This window comes from Coffea eugenioides, chromosome 6, assembly GCF_003713205.1.
Source record: "Coffea eugenioides isolate CCC68of chromosome 6, Ceug_1.0, whole genome shotgun sequence".
Taxonomy (NCBI): Eukaryota; Viridiplantae; Streptophyta; class Magnoliopsida; order Gentianales; family Rubiaceae; genus Coffea; species Coffea eugenioides.
Genome location: NC_040040.1, coordinates 51,513,030 through 51,535,635, shown reverse-complemented (window position 1 = coordinate 51,535,635; position 22,606 = coordinate 51,513,030).

Below are 22,606 nucleotides of genomic sequence, written 5' to 3'. Positions count from 1 at the left end.
AACTTGGCAAAAAACTTGGCATCCAAACAAGGGCTATATTGTGTTACAGATCATTATGTTCCTAGTAGTATCGCTAATGTTGCGACAGAAACTGGATGTTCTGGTTTCTATATTGTCAATTTGGAAGGATAATTCAAGGTATCATGGTAAAAGTAAGCTTCCAGTGTTTATGTGGATGACTATGCAGGTAAAATAGATGACAATGCCTAAGTTGTTTGCAACTAAATGTTTTCATCTAAATGTTTTCAAAAATGATATGCTTTGTCATATTTTGTTTTAACTATGCATTTGATGCCAAAGGTTCTCTGTGTAGGCGGCCCAAGGAGATCTTACGCGGGGGTTGTACATATGGGCACCTGCCTCTCTTGGGTATGAAATCAAATCCAAGTCCAGAGAGCAAGGAATTGATTTTAAGTTCCTTAGGATAGGATACATAGTAGATGAATAGAATTTTCGCTCTAGCACTAGTTATCATTAATCCCCTCCAAAAAAAAGAAAGAAGAAGAAGAAACGCATAAATAGATATTACTAGCTAAAACATGCAAAGATTTTGTCTTGTTAACTTCTCTAATTATGATAAAGAGATGGAGTTATTAGTGTCACATGGATGTTGTGTTGATAGATATTTTAGTCAATCCGTGACAATGAGATGGTGATGCATCAATCCTAACTCAAGTGTTGTAGAACAGCATGCAGCTAAGATGGCATCCAACACATCATGACGATTTATAATAACTACAAATAGTATCAGAAAACTCATAATAGACAGCATCACAAACGATAGCCAGATGGCGGTGATCAGTTCTCCAGAACAACAATACTATTGAACGCATATATAGTCTACCCAACCGCCATGCATGGAAGACTCTTCTCTCTAACCCAGTGAATGAAATGTTATATACGCTTGAACAACAAATTCATTAGCGAGAGAAATAGAATCAAACTCTCGTCAACTAGTAATATGATAAAGCTACTGAAACCATGATAAGAAAGAAAACTAAATTGGAGGTAGAATACTAGCCCTAGGGCAAAACTGCCAAAGAATATAGCAAAACGCAAGTAACAATGTTACTGATAATATTCTTCATTCTTGCCTTCCTAATCACCTTGCCTACAATATTTAGAGAGGTGAGATAACACCAAAATAAAAAAGTACTCCAGTTTTGTAGCAATGGTTAGTCAAAACATCAGGTGATAATTCATGAAAATGGATGTTTTCTAAAATTTTGAAACTAACTATAATAATGAAAACATTTTTAACAAAAATGGCAGATAAGAAAAATTAGAATCTTATGCAAAAGCAGTAGAGATACCTGATAAATGTGTAGTAGTTCATTTTTTATTCCTACGAGTTCCACCTATTCTTCTATGCCTCTACTTCTGTTCTCTTTTTTTTATTGGTGTTTTAGATAACTTGCACCTCCCATAACTATAATGTCATCATTCTTTTCTAATAAATAAAATCACCCCATTTAATTTTCTAATAATAAGAAACTATAATTTTTTTCAATAAATAAAATCACCCCATTTGATTTTCTAATAATAAGAAACTATCATTTTTTCAATAAATAAAACACCTATTTTGATTTTTTTATAATAAGAAACTACTTCAAACAGGATTATATTAGTCTTCTAATGATTGTTTATTTATTTATTTAGATTTATCGTCATTTAAACGAATGATTATTCAAAAAAAGTATATGGGTAAGTATTTTAGAGTTTTTTTTTTGAATTATGAGGACTATAATTTTTCTTTTAATGCGCTTATGCAGAACATTCTTTTTTTTTAATTTGTCTAAAACATGCAAAAATTTTGTCTTGTTAACTTTAATTATGTTAAAGAGTTGGAGTTTTTTTTAATACAACATTTTTACAACTGATCGTATACTTGAGGGGGAGGAAAAAGAAGGAAATAGGGATTGACCCAACTATGAGAACTAAACTGCATGTGAAAGTATTTTAAGAAATTCTAAACCCCTTACCCACACCTAAGAGGGGCAAAATCTTGATTGTCAATTAAACGCTAAAGAGTTGGTTGAATAAAGACAATCTAATAAGGCACTCAAGGCAATTGTTTTAGGAGTTTGGAAAGTCAAAAATCTGGTTCCGGTGGTTCAAAGTCTCAGGTAGATGTCCAATACTTCTTTTGGATTTTAATGTGATTTGTATTCCTCTTTCAATCTTTTGAACCAGCTTGAAAAATGTCTTGTAATTTTAGTTATCTCCATTGTAATCTCATAATTCTTACATGTATGACTAGTGTTTTATCTACAATTGCAATATGATATTTACAATATTTGCTTGTTCTTTCCTAACATTATGGCCCCGTTTAAAATTTGAATTTTTTAGGTGTTTGTCTAAAACTTAACTGTAAGTTACTATAGAAGTTTTTTAAAAAATTTTTGAAGTGTGTTTTTTTTAATATTTTAAAATGAATAGTTTAAAATTTTTGAAAATTTTTTTGAAATTACTATAGCTAAAGTTTTTAAAAAATTTGTAGCAGACAAATTTGGCAAAAAACTTGACTTCCAAACAAGGGCTATATTGTGTTACAGGTCATTATGTTCCTAGTAGTATCGCTAATGTTGCGACAGAAACTGGATGTTCTGGTTTCTATATTGTCAATTTGGAAGGATAATTCAAGGTATCATGGTAAAAGTAAGATTCCAGTGTTTATGTGGATGACTATGCAGGTAAAATAGATGAAAATGCCTAAGATGTTTTCAACTAAATGTTTTCATAAACGATATGCTTTGTCATATGTTGTTTTAACTATGCATTTGATGCCAAAGGTTCTCTGTGTAGGCGGCCTAAGGAGATCTTACGCTGGGGTTGTACATATGGGCACCGGCCTCTCTTGGGTATGAAATCAAATCCAAGTCCAGAGAGCAAGGAATTGATTTTAAGTGCCTTAGGATAGGATACATAGTAGATGAATAGAATTTTCGCTCTAGCACTAGTTATCATTAATCCCCTCCAAAAAAAAGGAAGAAGAAGAAGAAGCGCATAAATAGATATTACTAGCTAAAACATGCAAAGATTTTGTCTTGTTAACTTCTCTAATTATGATAAAGAGATGGAATTATTAGTGTCGCATGGATGTTGTGTTGATAGGTATTTTAGTCAATCCGTGACAATGAGATGGTGATGCATCAATCCTAACTCAAGTGTTGTAGAACAGCATGCAGCTAAGATGGCATCCAACACATCATGACGATTTATAATAACTACAAATAGTATCAGAAAACTCATAATAGACAGCAACACACACGATAGCCAGATGGCGGTGATCAGTTCTCCAGAACAACAATACTATTGAACGCATATATAGTCTTCCCAACCGCCATGCATGGAAGACTCTTCTCTCTAACCCAGTGAATGAAATCTTATATACGCTTGAACAACAAATTCATTAGCGAGAGAAATAGAATCAAACTCTCGTCAACTAGTAATAAGATAAAGCTACTGAAACCATGATAAGAAAGAAAACTAACTTGGAGGTAGAATACTAGCCCTAGGGCAAAACTGCCAAAGAATATAGCAAAACGCAAGTAACAATGTTACTGATAATATTCTTCATTCTTGCCATCCAAATCACCTTGCCTACAATATTTAGAGAGGTGAGATAACACCAACATAAAAAAGTACTCCAGTTTTGTAGCAATGGTTAGTCAAAAAATCAGGTGATAATTCATGAAAATGGATGTTTTCTAAAATTTTGAAACTAACTATAATAATGAAAACATTTTTAACAAAAATGGCAGATAAGAAAAATTAGAATCTTATGCAAAAGCATTAGAGATACTTGATAAAGGGGTAGTAGTTCATTTCTTATTCCTACGAGTCACACCTATTCTTCTATGCCTCTACTTATGTTTTCTTTTTTTTGTTGGTGTTTTAGATAACTTGCACCTCCCATAACTATAATATCATCATTCTTTTTTAATAAATAAAATCACCCCATTTAATTTTCTAATAATAAGAAACTATAATTTTTTTCAATAAATAAAATCACCCCATTTGATTTTCTAATAATAAGAAACTATCATTTTTTCAATAAATAAAACACCTCTTTTGATTTTTTTATAATAAAAACTACTTCAAACAGGATTAAATTAGTCTTCTAATGATTATTTATTTATTTATATAGATTTATCGTCATTTAAATGAATGATTATTCAAAAAAAGTATATGGGTAAGTATTTTAGAGTTTTTTTTTTGAATTATCAGGACTATGATTTTTCTTTTAATGCGCTTATGCAGAACATTTTTTTTTAAAATTTGTCTAAAACATGCAAAGATTTTGTCCTGTTAACTTCTCTAATTATGTTAAAGAGTTGGATTTTTTTTTTAATACAACATTTTTACAACTGATCTTATACTTTAGGGGGGGGAAAGAAGGAAATAGGGATTGACCCAACTATGAGAACTGAACTGCATGTGAAAGTATTTTAAAAAATTCTGAACCCCTTACCCACACCTAAGAGGGGCAAAATTTTGATGGCCAATTAAACGTCAAAGAGTTGGTTCAATAAAGACAATCTAATAAGGCACTCAAGGCAATTGTTTTAGGAGCTTGGAAAGTCAAAAAGCTGGTTCCGGTGGTTCAAAATCTCAGGTAGATGTCCAATACTTCTTTTGGCTTTTAATGTGATTTGTATTCCTCTTTCAATCTTTTGAACCAGCTTGAAAAATGTCTTGTAATTTTAGTTATCTCCATTTTAATCTCATAATTCTTACATGTATGACTAGTGTTTTATCTACAATTGCAATATGATATTTACAACGTTTGCTTATTCTTTCCTAACATTATGGCCCCGTTTGAAAGGCGAATTTTTTAGGTGTTTGTCTAAAACTTAACTGTAAGTTACTATAAAAGTTTTTTAAAAAATTTTTGAAGTTTGTTTTTTTTAATATTTTAAAATGTATAGTTTAAATTTTTTGAAAATTTTTTCGAAATTACTGTAGCTAAAGTTTTTAAAAAATTTGTAACAGACAAACTTGGCAAAAAACTTGGCTTCCAAACAAGGGCTATATTGTGTTACAGGTCATTATGTTCCTAGTAGTATCGCTAATATTGCGACAGAAACTGGATGTTCTGGTTTCTATATTGTCAATTTGGAAGGATAATTCAAGGTATCATGGTAAAAGTTAGCTTCCAGTGTTTATGTGGATGACTATGCAGGTAAAATAGATGACAATGCCAAAATTGTTTGCAACTAAATGTTTTCATAAATGATATGCTTTGTCATATGTTGTTTTAACTATGCATTTGATGCCAAAGTTTCTCTGTGTAGGCGGCCCAAGGAGATCTTACAATGGGGTTGTACATATGGGCACCTGCCTCTCTTGGGTATGAAATCAAATCCAAGTCCAGAGTGCAAGGAATTGATTTTAAGTGCCTTAGGATACGATACATAGTAGATGAATAGAATTTTCGCTCTAGCACTAGTTATCATTAATACCCTCCAAAAAAAAGGAAAAAGAAGAAGAAGCGCATAAATAGATATTACTAGCTAAAACATGCAAAGATTTTGTCTTGTTAACTTCTCTAATTATGATAAAGAGATGGAGTTATTAGTGTCGCATGGATGTTGTGTTGATAGGTATTTTAGTCAATCCGTGACAATGAGATGGTGATGCATCAATCCTAACTCAAGTGTTGTAGAACAGCATGCAGCTAAGATGGCATCCAACACATCATGACGATTTATAATAACTACAAATAGTATCAGAAAACTCATAATAGACAGCAACACACACGATAGCCAGATGGCGGTGATCAGTTCTCCAGAACAACAACACTATTGAACGCATATATAGTCTTCCCAACCGCCATGCATGGAAGACTCTTCTCTCTAACCCAGTGAATGAAATCTTATATACGCTTGAACAACAAATTCATTAGCGAGAGAAGTAGAATCAAACTCTCGTCAACTAGTAATAAGATAAAGCTACTGAAAACATGATAAGAAAGAAAACTAACTTGGAGGTAGAATACTAGCCCTAGGGCAAAACTGCCAAAGAATATAGCAAAACGCAAGTAACAATGTTACTGATAATATTCTTCATTCTTGCCATCCAAATCACCTTGCCTACAATATTTAGAGAGGTGAGATAACACCAAAATAAAAAAGTACTCCAGTTTTGTAGCAATGGTTAGTCAAAAAATCAGGTGATAATTCATGAAAAAGGATGTTTTCTAAAATTTTGAAACTAACTATAATAATGAAAACATTTTTAACAAAAATGGCAGATAAGAAAAATTAGAATCTTATGCAAAAGCATTAGAGATACTTGATAAAGGGGTAGTAGTTCATTTCTTATTCCTACGAGTCACACCTATTCTTCTATTCCTCTACTTATGTTTTCTTTTTTTTGTTGGTGTTTTAGATAACTTGCACCTCCCATAACTATAATATCATCATTCTTTTTTAATAAATAAAATCACCCCATTTAATTTTCTAATAATAAGAAACTATAATTTTTTTCAATAAATAAAATCACCCCATTTGATTTTCTAATAATAAGAAACTATCATTTTTTCAATAAATAAAACACCTCTTTTGATTTTTTTATAATAAGAAACTATTTCAAACAGGATTAAATTAGTCTTCTAATGATTATTTATTTATTTATTTAGATTTATCGTCATTTAAACGAATGATTATTCAAAAAAAGTATATGGGTAAGTATTTTAGAGTTTTTTTTTTGAATTATCAGGACTATAATTTTTCTTTTAATGCGCTTATGCAGAACATTCTTTTTTTTTTAATTTGTCTAAAACATGCAATGATTTTGTCTTGTTAACTTCTCTAATTATGTTAAAGAGTTGGAGTTTTTTTTAATACAACATTTTTACTACTGATCCTATACTTGAGGGGGGGGAAAGAAGGAAATAGGGATTGACCCAACTATGAGAACTAAACTGCATGTGAAAGTATTTTAAGAAATTCTGAACCTTTTACCCACACCTAAGAGGGGAAAAATCTTGATGGCCAATTAAACGCTAAAGAGTTGGTTGAATAAAGACAATCTAATAAGGCACTCAAGGCAATTGTTTTTGGAGCTTGGAAAGTCAAAAAGCTGGTTCCGGTGGTTCAAAATCTCAGGTAGATGTCCAATACTTCTTTTGGCTTTTAATGTGATTTGTATTCCTCTTTCAATCTTTTGAACCAGCTTGAAAAATGTCTTGTTATTTTATTTATCTCCATTGTAATCTCATAATTCTTACATGTATGACTAGTGTTTTATCTACAATTGCAATATGATATTTACAATGTTTGCTTGTTCTTTACTAACATTATGGCCCCGTTTGAAAGACGAATTTTTTAGGTGTTTGTCTAAAACTTAACAGTAAGTTACTATAGAAGTTTTTTAAAAAATTTTTGAAGTGTGTTTTTTTTAATATTTTAAAATGTATAGTTAAAAAATTTTGAAAAATTTTTCGAAATTACTGTAGCTAAAGTTTTTAAAAAATTTGTAGCAGACAAATTTGGCAAAAAACTTGACTTCCAAACAAGGGCTATATTGTGTTACAGGTCATTATGTTCCTAGTAGTATCGCTAATGTTGCGACAGAAACTGGATGTTCTGGTTTCTATATTGTCAATTTGGAAGGATAATTCAAGGTATCATGGTAAAAGTAAGCTTCCAGTGTTTATGTGGATGACTATGCAGGTAAAATAGATGACAATGCCTAAGTTGTTTGCAACTAAATGTTTTCATCTAAATGTTTTCAAAAATGATATGCTTTGTCATATTTTGTTTTAACTATGCATTTGATGCCAAAGGTTCTCTGTGTAGGCGGCCCAAGGAGATCTTACGCGGGGGTTGTACATATGGGCACCTGCCTCTCTTGGGTATGAAATCAAATCCAAGTCCAGAGAGCAAGGAATTGATTTTAAGTTCCTTAGGATAGGATACATAGTAGATGAATAGAATTTTCGCTCTAGCACTAGTTATCATTAATCCCCTCCAAAAAAAAGAAAGAAGAAGAAGAAACGCATAAATAGATATTACTAGCTAAAACATGCAAAGATTTTGTCTTGTTAACTTCTCTAATTATGATAAAGAGATGGAGTTATTAGTGTCACATGGATGTTGTGTTGATAGATATTTTAGTCAATCCGTGACAATGAGATGGTGATGCATCAATCCTAACTCAAGTGTTGTAGAACAGCATGCAGCTAAGATGGCATCCAACACATCATGACGATTTATAATAACTACAAATAGTATCAGAAAACTCATAATAGACAGCAACACACACGATAGCCAGATGGCGGTGATCAGTTCTCCAGAACAACAATACTATTGAACGCATATATAGTCTTCCCAACCGCCATGCATGGAAGACTCTTCTCTCTAACCCAGTGAATGAAATCTTATATACGCTTGAACAACAAATTCATTAGCGAGAGAAATAGAATCAAACTCTCTTCAACTAGCAATAAGATAAAGCTACTGAAACTATGATAAGAAAGAAAACTAACTTGGAGGTAGATTGCTAGCCCTTGGGACAAAACTGTCAAAGAATATAGCAAAACGCAAGCAACAATGTTGCTGATAATATTCTTCATTCTTGCCTTCCTAATCACCTTGCCTACAAGATTTAAAGAGGTAAGATAACACCAAAAAAAAAAAAAGTACTCCAGATTTGTAGCAATGGTTAGTCAAAACATCAGGTGATAATTCATGAAAATAGATGTTTTCTAAAATTTTGAAACTAACTATAATAATGAAAACATTTTTAACAAAAATGGCATATAAGAAAAATTAGAATCTTATGCAAAAGCAGTAGAGATACCTGATAAAGGGGTAGTAGTTCATTTCTTATTCCTACGAGTCCCACCTATTCTTCTATGCCTCTACTTATGTTCTCTTTTTGTTATTGGTGTTTTAGATAACTTGCACCTCCCATAACTATAATGTCATCATTCTTTTTTAATAAATAAAATCACCCCATTTAATTTTCTAATAATAAGAAACTATAATTTTTTTTCAATAAATAAAATCACCCCATTTGATTTTCTAATAATAAGAAAATATCATTTTTCAATAAATAAAACACCTCTTTTGATTTTTTTATAATAAGAAACTACTTCAAACAGGATTAAATTAGTCTTCTAATGATTATTTATTTATTTATTTAGATTTATCGTCATTTAAACGAATGATTATTCAAAAAAAGTATATGGGTAAGTATTTTAGAGTTTTTTTTTTGAATTATCAGGACTATAATTTTTCTTTTATTGCGCTTATGCAGAACATTCTTTTTTTTTAATTTGTCTAAAACATGCAAAGATTTTGTCTTGTTAACTTCTCTAATTATGTTAAAGAGTTGGAGTTTTTTTTAATACAACATTTTTACAACTGATCCTATACTTGAGGGGGGGGGGAAAGAAGGAAATAGGGATTGACCCAACTATGAGAACTAAACTGCATGTGAAAGTATTTTAAGAAATTCTGAACCCCTTACCCACAACTAAGAGGGGCACAATCTTGATGGCCAATTAAACACTAAAGAGTTGGTTGAATAAAGACAATCTAATAAGGCACTCAAGGCAATTGTTTTAGGAGTTTGGAAAGTCAAAAAGCTGGTTCCGGTGGTTCAAAGTCTCAGGTAGATGTCCAATACTTCTTTTGGCTTTTAATGTGATTTGTATTCCTCTTTCAATCTTTTGAACCAGCTTGAAAAATGTCTTGTAATTTTAGTTATCTCCATTGTAATCTCATAATTCTTACATGTATGACTGGTATTTTATCTACAATTGCAATATGATATTTACAATGTTTGCTTGTTCTTTCCTAACAATATGGCCCCGTTTGAAAGGTGAATTTTTTAGGTGTTTGTCTAAAACTTAACTGTAAGTTACTATAGAAGTTTTTTCAAAAATTTTTGCAGTGTGTTTTTTTTAATATTTTAAAATGTATAGTTTAAAAATTTTGAAAAATTTTTCGACATTACTGTAGCTAAAGTTTTTAAAAAATTTGTAGCACACAAATTTGGCAAAAAACTTGGCTTCCAAACAAGGGCTATATTGTGTTACAGGTCATTATGTTCCTAGTAGTATCGCTAATGTTGCGACAGAAACTGGATGTTCTGGTTTCTATATTGTCAATTTGGAAGGATAATTCAAGTTATCATGGTAAAAGTAAGCTTCCAGTGTTTATGTGGATGACTATGCAGGTAAAATAGATGACAATGCCTAAGTTGTTTGCAACTAAATGTTTTCATCTAAATGTTTTCAAAAATGATATGCTTTGTCATATTTTGTTTTAACTATGCATTTGATGCCAAAGGTTCTCTGTGTAGGCGGCCCAAGGAGATCTTACGCGGGGGTTGTACATATGGGCACCTGCCTCTCTTGGGTATGAAATCAAATCCAAGTCCAGCGAGCAAGGAATTGATTTTAAGTGCCTTAGGATAGGATACATAGTAGATGAATAGAATTTCCGCTCTAGCACTAGTTATCATTAATCCCCTCCAAAAAAAAGGAAGAAGAAGAAGAAGCGCATAAATAGATATTACTAACTAAAACATGCAAAGATTTTGTCTTGTTAACTTCTCTAATTATGATAAAGAGATGGAATTATAAGTGTCGCATGGATGTTGTGTTGATAGGTATTTTAGTCAATCCGTGACAATGAGATGGTGATGCATCAATCCTAACTCAAGTGTTGTACAACAGCATACAGCTAAGATGGCATCCAACACATCATGACGATTTATAATAACTACAAATAGTATCAGAAAACTCATAATAGACAGCAACACACACGATAGCCAGATGGCGGTGATCAGTTCTTCAGAACAACAATACTATTGAACGCATATATAGTCTTCCCAACCGCCATGCATGGAAGACTCTTCTCTCTAACCCAGTGAATGAAATCTTATATACGCTTGAACAACAAATTCATTAGCGAGAGAAATAGAATCAAACTCTCGTCAACTCGTAATATGATAAAGCTACTGAAACCATGATAAGAAAGAAAACTAACTTGGAGGTAGAATACTAGCCCTAGAGCAAAACTGCCAAAGAATATAGCAAAACGCAAGTAACAATGTTACTGATAATATTCTTCATTCTTGCCATCCAAATCACCTTGCCTACAATATTTAGAGAGGTGAGATAACACCAAAATAAAAAAGTACTCCAGTTTTGTAGCAATGGTTAGTCAAAAAATCAGGTGATAATTCATGAAAATGGATGTTTTCTAAAATTTTGAAACTAACTATAATAATGAAAACATTTTTAACAAAAATGGCAGATAAGAAAAATTAGAATCTTATGCAAAAGCAGTAGAGATACCTGATAAAGGGGTAGTAGTTCATTTCTTATTCCTACGAGTCCCACCTATTCTTCTATGCCTCTACTTCTGTTCTCTTTTTTTTATTGGTGTTTTAGATAACTTGCACCTCCCATAACTATAATGTCATCATTCTTTTTTAATAAATAAAATCACCCCATTTAATTTTCTAATAATAAGAAACTATAAATTTTTTCAATAAATAAAATCTCCCCATTTGATTTTCTAATAATAAGAAACTATCATTTTTTCAATAAATATAACGCCTCTTTTGATTTTTTTATAATAAGAAACTACTTCAAACAAGATTAAATTAGTCTTCTAATGATTATTTATTTATTTATTTAGATTTATCGTCATTTAAACGAATGATTATTCAAAAAAAGTATATGGGTAAGTATTTTAGAGTTTTTTTTTTGAATTATCAGGACTATAATTTTTCTTTTAATGCGCTTATGCAGAACATTCTTTTTTTTTAATTTGTCTAAAACATGCAAAGATTTTGTCTTGTTAACTTCTCTAATTATGTTAAAGAGTTGGAGTTTTTTTTAATACAAAATTTTTACAACTGATCCTATACTTGAGGGGGGGGGAAAGAAGGAAATAGGGATTGACCCAACTATGAGAACTAAATTGCATGTGAAAGTATTTTAAGAAATTCTGAACCCCTTACCCACACCTAAGAGGGGCAAAATCTTGATGGCCAATTAAACACTAAAGAGTTGGTTGAATAAAGACAATCTAATAAGGCACTCAAGGCAATTGTTTTAGGAGCTTGGAAAGTCAAAAAGCTGGTTCCGGTGGTTCAAAGTCTCAGGTAGATGTCCAATACTTCTTTTGGCTTTTAATGTGATTTGTATTCCTTTTTCAATCTTTTGAACCAGTTTGAAAAATGTCTTGTAATTTTAGTTATCTCCATTGTAATCTCATAATTCTTACATGTATGACTAGTGTTTTATCTACAATTGCAATATGATATTTACAATGTTTGCTTGTTCTTTCCTAACATTATGGCCCCGTTTGAAAGGTGAATTTTTTAGGTGTTTGTCTAAAATTTAACTGTAAGTTACTATAGAAGTTTTTTGAAAAATTTTTGCACTGTGTTTTTTTTAATATTTTAAAATGTATAGTTTAAAAATTTTGAAAAATTTTTCGAAATTACTGTAGCTAAAGTTTTTAAAAAATTTGTAGCAGACAAACTTGGCAAAAAACTTGGCTTCCAAACAAGGGCTATATTGTGTTACAGGTCATTATGTTCCTAGTAGTATCGCTAATGTTGCGACAGAAACTGGATGTTCTGGTTTCTATATTGTCAATTTGGAAGGATAATTCAAGGTATCATGGTAAAAGTAAGCTTCCAGTGTTTATGTGGATGACTATGCAGGTAAAATAGATGACAATGCCTAAGTTGTTTGCAACTAAATGTTTTCATCTAAATGTTTTCAAAAATGATATGCTTTGTCATATTTTGTTTTAACTATGCATTTGATGCCAAAGGTTCTCTGTGTAGGCGGCCCAAGGAGATCTTACGCGGGGGTTGTACATATGGGCACCTGCCTCTCTTGGGTATGAAATCAAATCCAAGTCCAGAGAGCAAGGAATTGATTTTAAGTTCCTTAGGATAGGATACATAGTAGATGAATAGAATTTTCGCTCTAGCACTAGTTATCATTAATCCCCTCCAAAAAAAAGAAAGAAGAAGAAGAAACGCATAAATAGATATTACTAGCTAAAACATGCAAAGATTTTGTCTTGTTAACTTCTCTAATTATGATAAAGAGATGGAGTTATTAGTGTCGCATGGATGTTGTGTTGATAGGTATTTTAGTCAATCCGTGACAATGAGATGGTGATGCATCAATCCTAACTCAAGTGTTGTAGAACAGCATGCAGCTAAGATGGCATCCAACACATCATGACGATTTATAATAACTACAAATAGTATCAGAAAACTCATAATAGACTGCAACACAAACGATAGCCAGATGGCGGTGATCCGTTCTCCAGAACAACAATACTATTGAACGCATATATAGTCTTCCCAACCGCCATGCATGGAAGACTCTTCTCTCTAACCCAGTGAATGAAATGTTATATACGCTTGAACAACAAATTCATTAGCGAGAGAAATAGAATCAAACTCTCGTCAACTCGTAATATGATAAAGCTACTGAAACCATGATAAGAAAGAAAACTAACTTGGAGGTAGAATACTAGCCCTAGGGCAAAACTGCCAAAGAATATAGCAAAACGCAAGTAACAATGTTACTGATAATATTCTTCATTCTTGCCATCCAAATCGCCTTGCCTACAAAATTTAGAGAGGTGAGATAACACCAAAATAAAAAAGTACTCCAGTTTTGTAGCAATGGTTAGTCAAAAAATCAGGTGATAATTCATGAAAATGGATGTTTTCTAAAATTTTGAAACTAACTATAATAATGAAAACATTTTTAACAAAAATGGCAGATAAGAAAAATTAGAATCTTATGCAAAAGCAGTAGAGATACCTGATAAAGGGGTAGTAGTTCATTTTTTATTCCTACGAGTCCCACCTATTCTTCTATGCCTCTACTTCTGTTCTCTTTTTTTTATTGGTGTTTTAGATAACTTGCACCTCCCATAACTATAATGTCATCATTCTTTTCTAATAAATAAAATCACCCCATTTAATTTTCTAATAATAAGAAACTATAATTTTTTTCAATAAATAAAATCACCCCATTTGATTTTCTAATAATAAGAAACTATCATTTTTTCAATAAATAAAACACCTCTTTTGATTTTTTTATAATAAGAAACTACTTCAAACAGGATTATATTAGTCTTCTAATGATTGTTTATTTATTTATTTAGATTTATCGTCATTTAAACGAATGATTATTTAAAAAAAGTATATGGGTAAGTATTTTAGAGTTTATTTTTTGAATTATCAGGACTATAATTTTTCTTTTAATGCGCTTATGCAGAACATTCTTTTTTTTTAATTTGTCTAAAACATGCAAAGATTTTGTCTTGTTAACTTCTCTAATTATGTTAAAGAGTTGGAGTTTTTTTTAATACAACATTTTAACTACTGATCCTATACTTGAGGGGGGGGAAAGAAGGAAATAGGGATTGACCCAACGAGAACTAAACTGCATGTGAAAGTATTTTAAGAAATTCTGAACCTCTTACCCACACCTAAGAGGGGCAAAATCTTGATGGCCAATTAAACGCTAAAGAGTTGGTTGAATAAAGACAATCTAATAAGGCACTCAAGGCAATTGTTTTAGGAGCTTGGAAAGTCAAAAAGCTGGTTCCGGTGGTTCAAAATCTCAGGTAGATGTCCAATACTTCTTTTGGCTTTTAATGTGATTTGTATTCCTCTTTCAATCTTTTGAACCAGCTTGAAAAATGTCTTGTAATTTTAGTTATCTCCATTGTAATCTCATAATTCTTACATGTATGACTAGTGTTTTATCTACAATTGCAATATGATATTTACAATGTTTGCTTGTTCTTTCCTAACATTATGGCCCCGTTTGAGAGGCGAATTTTTTAGGTGTTTGTCTAAAACTTAATTGTAAGTTACTATAGAAGTTTTTTAACAAATTTTTGAAATGTTTTTTTTTAATATTTTAAAATGTATAGTTTAAAAATTTTGAAAAATTTTTCGAAATTTCTGTAGTTAAAGTTTTTAAAAAATTTGTAGCAGACAAATTTGGCAAAAAACTTGACTTCCAAACAAGGGCTGTATTGTGTTACAGGTCATTATGTTCCTAGTAGTATCGCTAATGTTGCGACAGAAACTGGATGTTCTGGTTTCTATATTGTCAATTTGGAAGGATAATTCAAGGTATCATGGTAAAAGTAAGCTTCCAGTGTTTATGTGGATGACTATGCAGGTAAAATAGATGACAATGCCTAAGTTGTTTGCAACTAAATGTTTTCATCTAAATGTTTTCAAAAATGATATGCTTTGTCATATTTTGTTTTAACTATGCATTTGATGCCAAAGGTTCTCTGTGTAGGCGGCCCAAGGAGATCTTACGCGGGGGTTGTACATATGGGCACTTGCCTCTCTTGGGTATGAAATCAAATCCAAGTCCAGAGAGCAAGGAATTGATTTTAAGTGCCTTAGGATAGGATACATAGTAGATGAATAGAATTTCCGCTCTAGCACTAGTTATCACTAATCCCCTCCAAAAAAAAGGAAGAAGAAGAAGAAGCGCATAAATAGATATTACTAACTAAAACATGCAAAGATTTTGTCTTGTTAACTTCTCTAATTATGATAAAGAGATGGAATTATAAGTGTCGCATGGATGTTGTGTTGATAGGTATTTTAGTCAATCCGTGACAATGAGATGGTGATGCATCAATCCTAACTCAAGTGTTGTAAAACAGCATGCAGTTAAGATGGCATCCAACACATCATGACGATTTATAATAACTACAAATAGTATCAGAAAACTCATAATAGACAGCAACACACACGATAGCCAGATGGCGGTGATCAGTTCTTCAGAACAACAATACTATTGAACGCATATATAGTCTTCCCAACCGCCATGCATGGAAGACTCTTCTCTCTAACCCAGTGAATGAAATCTTATATACGCTTGAACAACAAATTCATTAGCGAGAGAAATAGAATCAAACTCTCGTCAACTCGTAATATGATAAAGCTACTGAAACCATGATAAGAAAGAAAACTAACTTGGAGGTAGAATACTAGCCCTAGAGCAAAACTGCCAAAGAATATAGCAAAACGCAAGTAACAATGTTACTGATAATATTCTTCATTCTTGCCATCCAAATCACCTTGCCTACAATATTTAGAGAGGTGAGATAACACCAAAATAAAAAAGTACTCCAGTTTTGTAGCAATGGTTAGTCAAAAAATCAGGTGATAATTCATGAAAATGGATGTTTTCTAAAATTTTGAAACTAACTATAATAATGAAAACATTTTTAACAAAAATGGCAGATAAGAAAAATTAGAATCTTATGCAAAAGCAGTAGAGATACCTGATAAAGGGGTAGTAGTTCATTTCTTATTCCTACGAGTCCCACCTATTCTTCTATGCCTCTACTTCTGTTCTCTTTTTTTTATTGGTGTTTTAGATAACTTGCACCTCCCATAACTATAATGTCATCATTCTTTTTTAATAAATAAAATCACCCCATTTAATTTTCTAATAATAAGAAACTATAAATTTTTTCAATAAATAAAATCTCCCCATTTGATTTTCTAATAATAAGAAACTATCATTTTTTCAATAAATATAACGCCTCTTTTGATTTTTTTATAATAAGAAACTACTTCAAACAAGATTAAATTAGTCTTCTAATGATTATTTATTTATTTATTTAGATTTATCGTCATTTAAACGAATGATTATTCAAAAAAAGTATATGGGTAAGTATTTTAGAGTTTTTTTTTTGAATTATCAGGACTATAATTTTTCTTTTAATGCGCTTATGCAGAACATTCTTTTTTTTTAATTTGTCTAAAACATGCAAAGATTTTGTCTTGTTAACTTCTCTAATTATGTTAAAGAGTTGGAGTTTTTTTTAATACAACATTTTAACTACTGATCCTATACTTGAGGGGGGGGAAAGAAGGAAATAGGGATTGACCCAACTACGAGAACTAAACTGCATGTGAAAGTATTTTAAGAAATTCTGAACCTCTTACCCACACCTAAGAGGGGCAAAATCTTGATGGCCAATTAAACGCTAAAGAGTTGGTTGAATAAAGACAATCTAATAAGGCACTCAAGGCAATTGTTTTAGGAGCTTGGAAAGTCAAAAAGCTGGTTCCGGTGGTTCAAAATCTCAGGTAGATGTCCAATACTTCTTTTGGCTTTTAATGTGATTTGTATTCCTCTTTCAATCTTTTGAACCAGCTTGAAAAATGTCTTGTAATTTTAGTTATCTCCATTGTAATCTCATAATTCTTACATGTATGACTAGTGTTTTATCTACAATTGCAATATGATATTTACAATGTTTGCTTGTTCTTTCCTAACATTATGGCCCCGTTTGAGAGGCGAATTTTTTAGGTGTTTGTCTAAAACTTAATTGTAAGTTACTATAGAAGTTTTTTAACAAATTTTTGAAATGTTTTTTTTTAATATTTTAAAATGTATAGTTTAAAAATTTTGAAAAATTTTTCGAAATTTCTGTAGTTAAAGTTTTTAAAAAATTTGTAGCAGACAAATTTGGCAAAAAACTTGACTTCCAAACAAGGGCTGTATTGTGTTACAGGTCATTATGTTCCTAGTAGTATCGCTAATGTTGCGACAGAAACTGGATGTTCTGGTTTCTATATTGTCAATTTGGAAGGATAATTCAAGGTATCATGGTAAAAGTAAGCTTCCAGTGTTTATGTGGATGACTATGCAGGTAAAATAGATGACAATGCCTAAGTTGTTTGCAACTAAATGTTTTCATCTAAATGTTTTCAAAAATGATATGCTTTGTCATATTTTGTTTTAACTATGCATTTGATGCCAAAGGTTCTCTGTGTAGGCGGCCCAAGGAGATCTTACGCGGGGGTTGTACATATGGGCACTTGCCTCTCTTGGGTATGAAATCAAATCCAAGTCCAGAGAGCAAGGAATTGATTTTAAGTGCCTTAGGATAGGATACATAGTAGATGAATAGAATTTCCGCTCTAGCACTAGTTATCATTAATCCCCTCCAAAAAAAAGGAAGAAGAAGAAGAAGCGCATAAATAGATATTACTAACTAAAACATGCAAAGATTTTGTCTTGTTAACTTCTCTAATTATGATAAAGAGATGGAATTATAAGTGTCGCATGGATGTTGTGTTGATAGGTATTTTAGTCAATCCGTGACAATGAGATGGTGATGCATCAATCCTAACTCAAGTGTTGCAAAACAGCATGCAGTTAAGATGGCATCCAACACATCATGACGATTTATAATAACTACAAATAGTATCAGAAAACTCATAATAGACAGCAACACACACGATAGCCAGATGGCGGTGATCAGTTCTTCAGAACAACAATACTATTGAACGCATATATAGTCTTCCCAACCGCCATGCATGGAAGACTCTTCTCTCTAACCCAGTGAATGAAATCTTATATACGCTTGAACAACAAATTCATTAGCGAGAGAAATAGAATCAAACTCTCGTCAACTCGTAATATGATAAAGCTACTGAAACCATGATAAGAAAGAAAACTAACTTGGAGGTAGAATACTAGCCCTAGAGCAAAACTGCCAAAGAATATAGCAAAACGCAAGTAACAATGTTACTGATAATATTCTTCATTCTTGCCATCCAAATCACCTTGCCTACAATATTTAGAGAGGTGAGATAACACCAAAATAAAAAAGTACTCCAGTTTTGTAGCAATGGTTAGTCAAAAAATCAGGTGATAATTCATGAAAATGGATGTTTTCTAAAATTTTGAAACTAACTATAATAATGAAAACATTTTTAACAAAAATGGCAGATAAGAAAAATTAGAATCTTATGCAAAAGCAGTAGAGATACCTGATAAAGGGGTAGTAGTTCATTTCTTATTCCTACGAGTCCCACCTATTCTTCTATGCCTCTACTTCTGTTCTCTTTTTTTTATTGGTGTTTTAGATAACTTGCACCTCCCATAACTATAATGTCATCATTCTTTTTTAATAAATAAAATCACCCCATTTAATTTTCTAATAATAAGAAACTATAAATTTTTTCAATAAATAAAATCTCCCCATTTGATTTTCTAATAATAAGAAACTATCATTTTTTCAATAAATATAACGCCTCTTTTGATTTTTTTATAATAAGAAACTACTTCAAACAAGATTAAATTAGTCTTCTAATGATTATTTATTTATTTATTTAGATTTATCGTCATTTAAACGAATGATTATTCAAAAAAAGTATATGGGTAAGTATTTTAGAGTTTTTTTTTTGAATTATCAGGACTATAATTTTTCTTTTAATGCGCTTATGCAGAACATTCTTTTTTTTTAATTTGTCTAAAACATGCAAAGATTTTGTCTTGTTAACTTCTCTAATTATGTTAAAGAGTTGGAGTTTTTTTTAATACAAAATTTTTACAACTGATCCTATACTTGAGGGGGGGGGAAAGAAGGAAATAGGGATTGACCCAACTATGAGAACTAAATTGCATGTGAAAGTATTTTAAGAAATTCTGAACCCCTTACCCACACCTAAGAGGGGCAAAATCTTGATGGCCAATTAAACACTAAAGAGTTGGTTGAATAAAGACAATCTAATAAGGCACTCAAGGCAATTGTTTTAGGAGCTTGGAAAGTCAAAAAGCTGGTTCCGGTGGTTCAAAGTCTCAGGTAGATGTCCAATACTTCTTTTGGCTTTTAATGTGATTTGTATTCCTTTTTCAATCTTTTGAACCAGTTTGAAAAATGTCTTGTAATTTTAGTTATCTCCATTGTAATCTCATAATTCTTATGCATGTATGACTTGTTAACTTCTACAATTGCAATATGATTTTTTTGTTTGCTTGTTCTTTCCTAACATTACTCCCCGGGAAAGAAAGGTGAATTTTTTAGGTGTTATGAGAAAATTTAACTGTAAGTGTACTATAAGAAATTCTGTTTCTTTGGCCAATTAAACACTAAAGAGTTGGTTGAATAAAGACAATCTAATAAGGCACTCAAGGCAATTGTTTTAGGAGCTTGGAAAGTCAAAAAGCTGGTTCCGGTGGTTCAAAGTCTCAGGTAGATGTCCAATACTTCTTTTGGCTTTTAATGTGATTTGTATTCCTTTTTCAATCTTTTGAACCAGTTTGAAAAATGTTTTGTAATTTTAGTTATCTCCATTGTAATCTCATAATTCTTACATGTATGACTAGTGTTTTATCTACAATTGCAATATGATATTTACAATGTTTGCTTGTTCTTTCCTAACATTATGGCCCCGTTTGAAAGGTGAATTTTTTAGGTGTTTGTCTAAAATTTAACTGTAAGTTACTATAGAAGTTTTTTGAAAAATTTTTGCACTGTGTTTTTTTTAATATTTTAAAATGTATAGTTTAAAAATTTTGAAAAATTTTTCGAAATTACTGTAGCTAAAGTTTTTAAAAAATTTGTAGCAGACAAATTTGGCAAAAAACTTGGCATCCAAACAAGGGCTATATTGTGTTACAGGTCATTATGTTCCTAGTAGTATCGCTAATGTTGCGACAGAAACTGGATGTTCTGGTTTCTATATTGTCAATTTGGAAGGATAATTCAAGGTATCATGGTAAAAGTAAGCTTCCAGTGTTTATGTGGATGACTATGCAGGTAAAATAGATGACAATGCCTAAGTTGTTTGCAACTAAATGTTTTCATCTAAATGTTTTCAAAAATGATATGCTTTGTCATATTTTGTTTTAACTATGCATTTGATGCCAAAGGTTCTCTGTGTAGGCGGCCCAAGGAGATCTTACGCGGGGGTTGTACATATGGGCACCTGCCTCTCTTGGGTATGAAATCAAATCCAAGTCCAGAGAGCAAGGAATTGATTTTAAGTTCCTTAGGATAGGATACATAGTAGATGAATAGAATTTTCGCTCTAGCACTAGTTATCATTAATCCCCTCCAAAAAAAAGAAAGAAGAAGAAGAAACGCATAAATAGATATTACTAGCTAAAACATGCAAAGATTTTGTCTTGTTAACTTCTCTAATTATGATAAAGAGATGGAGTTATTAGTGTCGCATGGATGTTGTGTTGATAGGTATTTTAGTCAATCCGTGACAATGAGATGGTGATGCATCAATCCTAACTCAAGTGTTGTAGAACAGCATGCAGCTAAGATGGCATCCAACACATCATGACGATTTATAATAACTACAAATAGTATCAGAAAACTCATAATAGACTGCAACACAAACGATAGCCAGATGGCGGTGATCCGTTCTCCAGAACAACAATACTATTGAACGCATATATAGTCTTCCCAACCGCCATGCATGGAAGACTCTTCTCTCTAACCCAGTGAATGAAATGTTATATACGCTTGAACAACAAATTCATTAGCGAGAGAAATAGAATCAAACTCTCGTCAACTCGTAATATGATAAAGCTACTGAAACCATGATAAGAAAGAAAACTAACTTGGAGGTAGAATACTAGCCCTAGGGCAAAACTGCCAAAGAATATAGCAAAACGCAAGTAACAATGTTACTGATAATATTCTTCATTCTTGCCATCCAAATCGCCTTGCCTACAAAATTTAGAGAGGTGAGATAACACCAAAATAAAAAAGTACTCCAGTTTTGTAGCAATGGTTAGTCAAAAAATCAGGTGATAATTCATGAAAATGGATGTTTTCTAAAATTTTGAAACTAACTATAATAATGAAAACATTTTTAACAAAAATGGCAGATAAGAAAAATTAGAATCTTATGCAAAAGCAGTAGAGATACCTGATAAAGGGGTAGTAGTTCATTTTTTATTCCTACGAGTCCCACCTATCCTTCTATGCCTCTACTTCTGTTCTCTTTTTTTTATTGGTGTTTTAGATAACTTGCACCTCCCATAACTATAATGTCATCATTCTTTTCTAATAAATAAAATCACCCCATTTAATTTTCTAATAATAAGAAACTATAATTTTTTTCAATAAATAAAATCACCCCATTTGATTTTCTAATAATAAGAAACTATCATTTTTTCAATAAATAAAACACCTCTTTTGATTTTTTTATAATAAGAAACTACTTCAAACAGGATTATATTAGTCTTCTAATGATTGTTTATTTATTTATTTAGATTTATCGTCATTTAAACGAATGATTATTTAAAAAAAGTATATGGGTAAGTATTTTAGAGTTTATTTTTTGAATTATCAGGACTATAATTTTTCTTTTAATGCGCTTATGCAGAACATTCTTTTTTTTTAATTTGTCTAAAACATGCAAAGATTTTGTCTTGTTAACTTCTCTAATTATGTTAAAGAGTTGGAGTTTTTTTTAATACAACATTTTAACTACTGATCCTATACTTGAGGGGGGGGAAAGAAGGAAATAGGGATTGACCCAACTACGAGAACTAAACTGCATGTGAAAGTATTTTAAGAAATTCTGAACCTCTTACCCACACCTAAGAGGGGCAAAATCTTGATGGCCAATTAAACGCTAAAGAGTTGGTTGAATAAAGACAATCTAATAAGGCACTCAAGGCAATTGTTTTAGGAGCTTGGAAAGTCAAAAAGCTGGTTCCGGTGGTTCAAAATCTCAGGTAGATGTCCAATACTTCTTTTGGCTTTTAATGTGATTTGTATTCCTCTTTCAATCTTTT